The 7,083-nt window shown below is 32.2% G+C and overlaps 1 long non-coding RNA gene across 1 annotated transcript; it reads right to left on the bottom strand.

Annotated features, from left to right (window-relative positions):
- Positions 1 to 3,406: 3,406 nt before the first annotated feature.
- On the bottom strand, positions 3,407 to 5,624 carry LOC143049371 (uncharacterized). Its single transcript, XR_012970206.1, has 2 exons — positions 5,513 to 5,624; positions 3,407 to 3,460 (listed from the first exon to the last, which is right to left on the bottom strand). It is a non-coding gene; the product is annotated as an uncharacterized LOC143049371 (long non-coding RNA).
- Positions 5,625 to 7,083: the final 1,459 nt, after the last annotated feature.

Below are 7,083 nucleotides of genomic sequence, written 5' to 3'. Positions count from 1 at the left end.
TTTCTTATTTTACACATATAGTGCAACTAGATTATATGATACCTGAATGTAAGCAAATCATATGATATGTATGTGGAGTCCTTTGGGGCACTCTATCCCCTCCTGTTTGATAACTTTGAAACGGTTGAGATCCCCACCTTTGTCAATTACTAAATTTGTCAAAAAGTAATTTTGAGTTTCAGTACAAAATATTTTCTGTTTTTTCATTCTTTTACATATATCCTTTGGTTTTCAAATGTATTTTGTCATCTGTCTGATTTTTTTAAAAGTTGAGCGACAAAACCCGGAGTTACCAATATCCGCTTCCGGAATCGGATCCGATATTGTAATTTTCTTCTCATGTCAGCCATTTTGTTTTCAATGTTGTTTATGTCAGTTACGATTTACTCGAATTTACACATTATTTGTCGGCGATTTTCTGTATAAAGCTAGCGGTTGAACAAAATGAACATCGCTGTCATGAATAATAATGCTAAAAACAAGTGATCGTTTATTAGGAGACTTTGGTAAAAAGGTTTGCAAAGATATTTTTTTTATTTCCTCTCAAGTCGGGCATGTCGAGAGTAGCTAGTAACCAAGTCGAAAGTCCGACTGCAAAAGTGGAAGGTAGCAGACCTCGGAAAACCGCTGGTTTGAACCCCTGCCTCCAAATTGAAAAGATACAAAAATTTCGTCTTATAATTTAAAATTGCCGCCAACGGCATGCACAGTGGAACTTATTTTAAGACTACTGACGTACATGTAGATGACTACGTATTGACGACACACAATATTCCTACGACTTTTGCCATTTAGGAAATCTAAACTACTTGTCTTTAGAGATTTTCGGCGATTAAACATTTCATACATTTGTTCTTTGACAGCTTAGCCAAAATCACAGGGGATAATAAACTACATAAAGATTCCTAATGTGACCTACTTCCTATGTGCAACTTCAAAACTTTTGGATAAATCGACGATCATTTAAGGTTTTTCTTGTCATATTTTTTGTAATCAAGAATTAAAAGTATGAAAAAACTGTCCAATCAGTTATAAATAACATAACATCCAGCTAGATAATAACAATGGCACATATTTCAGCATTTATTGGGTAGAACACAAATCTAGGGTGCTCGCATAAGGCAGCTTAACTGCTTAAATGCTTATCAGGGCCCCTTTTTTGGGCCCTTATTCCCAAACCTTTTGGGCCCATAACCCCCAAAATCAATCCCAACCTGTTTTTTTTTTGTTATAAACATTGTGTTAAAATTTAATTGATTACTATTTACTTATACTTAACTTATTATCCGGAAACCATGGCCATCTGTCTTCGGACGACGACGACGACGTGATACCAATTGCAATATACGACCACTTTTTGTTTTAATTTTGCGGTTGCAGAAAAATATATTTTTTAAATAAACCTATTAAAATGTACTAGTAGTTAGAAAAACGCAGTATAAAGTTATATAGAATATAGTATATAGAATTTTTAATGTAAATTGACTTAAAAGTCTCAATCAGTAATGATTAAAATCTGTATTTACAAAAAATATATAAAAATTCTCTGTTCACATTAAGATGTCAGTTTCCAAAAACGGGAACTGTCCGTCCAAATGGCGAACTTTCTTGTGCAATGCGGCTCTGGGTGTTATGTTGCTCCCCATTCATGTATTTGGGCTGTAATTTATGTAATTCTGCCTCAATATTCTTTTTCTCTTCCTTGAGCTGTGATAATTGTTCTTTGACATCACAGTTTTCTTTTTTCACTCTGTCTAACTCATCATTTTTTTCTATCAACAAATTGCCTTCTTCGCTTCTTTCTTTGTGTTTTTTAGGGGCGCACTACGTTTGCGCGCATTTGGGGATTAAAATGTTTTACGTTTGCGCGCAGCTTTTGATTACATTTGCGCGCATTCATTTTACAGGTAAACTCAGGTAAAAAAATAAATAAAAATTAAATCAAATTGTAATTGACTATATATATTTTTTGAATTTTCATAATAAATATGACTGTCAATTATCAATTTTGATAATATTTCTTAATTCAAATTATATTGTTCCAATTGAATTCTAAAACCAATTATAAAGTGATCATTATAAACTCCGTAGTATAGCTTGAGGTGGCACGGTAGTATTTCCTGGCCCATAAGGGATAATGATAGCCTTTTTAGAATTTTCACCACTTTCTAACACGGCAAAAAATTCTACATTCACAGTTAACTGAAGTACTTTCATTTTACTATTCAGAAATGAATTCGAATATGTATCATGACCGTTTACTTTTTTTTTTTTTACTAATTTTAAAAACCTAAGGCCACTAGTACTTTTAGGTATGTTATGGCGCAGTGAATACAAAATTTTAAAAAATTCTCAAAAATTCATTTTCATCCGTATGTAAAATTATTTCATATTTTTCTACACCTGATTCATCCCTCAGTTTGGGAAAGTATTTTCAGTAGATACTGTATTTTTTGTCCAATCACACTTTTTAGATACATTTGGGTACACAAAAGAGCAACCTAAATTCTGGAATGCAAATACTACCGTGCCACCTTAAGGCATACATGTAACTTCATTGTGAATATTTCAGGAAGAAAAGTGTTTCAACTAATAGTGATAGTTTTTAAAATTAGTAAATAATTTCAGTTAGTTTGTAAAGTTACACCAAGGTATACACATGGAGTTTCGGCACCTACCGACATGTAAAGTAATGAATTTATCAATTCCTTTACCTTTAAAAAATTAGCTATGTTTTAACATTTTAATATTTTCAACTGTACAGTGTACTTCTAGGATTTAGTGCTTGTGCATAATAAAACAGACTTATCTTGCGCGAAATCCCACTTATACTTGTAAATAATTGAACATATTATAATTAAATAAGTATTATTACCTGTATTTTACCTGAGTTTACCTGTCAAAAAAATGCGCGCAATTGTAACCAAAAGCTGCGCGCAAACGTAATGATTTTTGCGCGCAAATGTAATGGTAATGCGCGCAAACGTAATGCACCGGTTTTTTAGATCATATGTTTCTTGATATTATGAAAGGAATAATTAAAGCTAATGCAGCAGAAATAATAAATAATGTTACAAATGATTTACAGCACTCTTCCCAACCTTTACCAGAAGAATCAGTATTTTGATCGATAGTAGTGTTTGATACAGACGTATTATTGTGATAATCACCAGGAGTGGATTTGCTAACATTGCTAGCACTCTTACAGAATGTTGCCTGCTGCAGTTTATGATAGTCAGGATCATTTGAGGACATAACAGGCACTGTCTTTATTTCAAAATTTGTGATATTCTGGTTAATAAAATAAAGCCTAATCTCGTTATTTGATTGTTTCTGTCTACAGTCCTCCACTAAGTTACATTCTGTATCAAACATACAATGATATTCTTCATCAGGATTCTGACACGTTTTTGATCCCCATGTCTGTTTATCAGGACACACCAACACATATTTAACACCCCTGTAAAATATAAAAATATTTCTTGAAACAAATTAAATAATGAGCAAAATATTTATTTACTTATGCAACGTGTTTTACATTATAATGTACAAATAAATAAAACATGTGAGATGCAAGTTAGTTTGACTGGAACCACGATACGAAAAGCCAAAATAAAATAAGTCTGGCAAATCATCATTCGGTTTATCTTGACGTTTGGGCGTTCCCCCAGATAACGAAGCAATCGAAAGGGACAGAATGCCGGGATTCTTCTAAATCATGGGTCGGAAAACATCACTTTTTTCATATTCCTGTAAGGTAAGCAAGTAAGGGAACGACAATTTAATATCAAGGAATGGGGTGGGAGAGAAGGGTATGTGTATTCCTTAAACAAATTTCTGATCCCTAATTTGATGAAATAAATATTTTTGTCAAACAGATGACAACACAAATATTCTGAATGCAGATTTCCCCATACCTTTATATAGTGTTAAATTTTGAAAAAAATAATCTGATATCGTTGAAAAACTATATTAAATTGTAGTAACGCGAAAAATAATCTAACCTTAGGATTGATAGTTTAGCCTGAGATGCATGTTTTTTTATTAGTTGTTAGTGGCTTTGAACTAGCTGTCAGATAACTGCGAGGACTCTCAGATCTGTTTATTGTGTTTTTTTGTGTCGGGATGTATAAGTACCCGGCCACGTCCACTTGTATTTTTGTACATCTAATGAGTTAAGCCTTTTTCAACCGACTTTTATAGTTCGTTCTTATGTTGTACTGTTATACCACTGTCCCAGGTTAGGGGGTAGGTTGGGATCCCGCTAACATGTTTAACCCCGCCACATTAGTTATGTATGTGCCTGTCCCATGTCAGGAGCCTGTAATTTAGTGGTTGTCGTTTGTTTATGTGTTACATATTTGTTTTTCGTTAATTTTTTTTTTATATAAATTAGTTTTCTCGTTTGAATTGTTTTACATTGTCTTATCGGGGCCTTTTATAGCTGACTATGCGGTATGGCCTTTGTTCATTGTTGAAGGCCGTACGGTGACCTATAGTTGTCTCATTGGCAATTTTTTTCCCTACATGGTTGAAAAGAAAAAAGGGGTCAGTATAGGAATTCAGTGCGAATCTACATTTTTTGTAAACAAGGCCATGTGAATGCCCAAAAATGTCGCATGACCCTATGTTTTTATTGTTGCAAAATATAGGGCTACATTTGTACTTTCATGAATGATATATGAAAGTTTCTAATTTCTAAAGGTAAAAATTTATTTCCATACATAAATTAGCATTAAAGTCAATGGGAGATTTTTTACTGAATTTACCCCTGAAAAATGATCAAGCATCCCGTGAAGATAAATCAATATCGATGTACACTTGGATCAACTTATATATATATACAAAACTGTGCTTGCTTGAAATATGCGCTAAAGAAGGATTTTTTTATCCCTCTTAATCAGAATATTCGGTTACATTTTGTTTTGTGTAAAGTTCACTTTGGAACATTCGAACCATAACATAAATGATTAAGTTTACAAGTTTACACATCATACGTAACGAATGACACATTTATTTAGATCGATTATAACATGTATATGTATGCATGGTATGTATATATATGTATAAATACAAATAAACACTGCACTAAATATCAGTGTAACTGACTAGTACATGTACATGTATGTACAGTATTGATTCGTTTTCTTGTGGGGTGTCTCATTCGAAATACACATCATACGTAACGAATGACACATTTATTGATCTTTATTTAGATCGATTATAACATGTATATGCATGCATGGTATATATACAAATAAATTTGTGTGGCTTCCTAAGATTTCTTTATAAAGTATATTCATGAGATAAATAAAAAATGTAGTATAAACGATTAGTATATAAATAGTTAACAATCTCCAAACTTAAAAAGTTACTTTGTATGTACAAATTTCGACACATTTCTAGAACATGTAGAACTAAGTCAACAGTCTCAACAAAGAATGTTTAAATGCAACTCCAATATATATTTTCGATTTTGTCTATGGAAAGTGAGAAAAATCGGTTCACTTACCTGATCGCGATGATGATAAATGACTGGAATAATATTATTTTCAACACCATCGTCTTTTTCTGGTTTAAAATAAAGTGAAGTGGTTATTTAGATATGTCTTAGTTGCGTTCGCATATGCGACTTAAGTTACCAGACAAACGACAATTACAGAACTTTATAAAAAGAACTTCCGCGTGCATAAATATTAGAAATTACAATTGTATATGTATTATTTCCCTTGTTTGGAAGGATAATGGTATAACTTGCTACTGGTTTTAATCTAGGGAAGAGCACGATAAGAAGTACAGTCATAACAAATGTACTCCCAAAATGTGTAATCGAGTTTGATTACAAGAATGTTGATGACAAACGACCATTAATAATTTGTATATTACCATAGTACACTGATGGACTTTTTTTAAGGTCTTTATTATATATATCTGCAAAAAATATCAGAGCAATTATATTTTAAGGTTTTTACAACATTATGTGTTATTTTTGAATATTTACTAACAAGATTATAAATTTTTTGAAATGACTTGCTTTAAATCGTTATTTGGGACGGTTTATGTCAACATTTTAGGCCGGTACATGACCAGTCTTCTAGATATTTATTTAATCGTTTTTGCCCCCCCCCCCCCCAAAAAAAAATACAGCAACTTTTTAATACCCTTTGAGTTTTTCCTTTCCTTTCCAGTGTGTTGGTATCTTGCCTTTTCCCCACGTGACTCTAATTGTCACGGTTATACCATTACTATTCTTTTTTGTTCGGTCCTGCTGCTGTATCTTTTTTTAATTTGTTTTTTTCACATCAAGTGGTTTCTGCAAATTAATCTTTAGTGTGAAAATTGAACGGTGCTAAAAGGGTTAAACATCTCAAGGCAAGTCAATTTGTTTTCCATTGATAATGCACATGCTCAACGTTGGTGTATTTTTACTTGATAAATTCGTATCCAAAAAACAGGTTGAGAAAAAAAAACTATAGGCTCCAAGGAACCTTTGTCGCTCACCTGATATTTTTTATTTACATTTTGGCCATGTTTGACTTATTTGTAGATCTTACTTTAAAGGGAAAATTCGCGATTTTTTGCTTATGGTTTAAATATGTTCATTATGACAAAATATATATATTCACAAAGTTTTATCGCTATATGTCCAGTAATAAAGGAGAAATTCAACAATTAATGAAAAATTATAAACTACTTCCTGTAGGTCGTGACGTTTTCTCCTGGTTTTTGCATGCCGGGATTTAAAATACAATCAGTAAAAGTCTTGGTTTTTAATGATATTTACACGTAATCGTAAGCGCGCCGATGACTTATGGTTTATCTAATAAACATCCGATATTAAGAAGATAAGACGCACAGACGTGCAATTGTACACATTCATGAGATAAATTTTCTATGTTAAACGTATATATTCGAATTATTTTTGTAGACAACCAAAAAAGTTATAAATTTATTAATTAATGCATTTTCGGACTGATATATGAGGTGAACAAATTAAAGTACAATAATCTGTAAAGACAATATGTTGGTGTACTCTTATTGACCTTTTACTATCTCTGCTATGACTAGATTTATACGATGTGT

Source organism: Mytilus galloprovincialis, chromosome 10 (genome assembly GCF_965363235.1).
Source record: "Mytilus galloprovincialis chromosome 10, xbMytGall1.hap1.1, whole genome shotgun sequence".
Lineage (NCBI taxonomy): Eukaryota > Metazoa > Mollusca > Bivalvia > Mytilida > Mytilidae > Mytilus > Mytilus galloprovincialis.
This window is presented reverse-complemented; position numbering and strand designations above follow the sequence as displayed.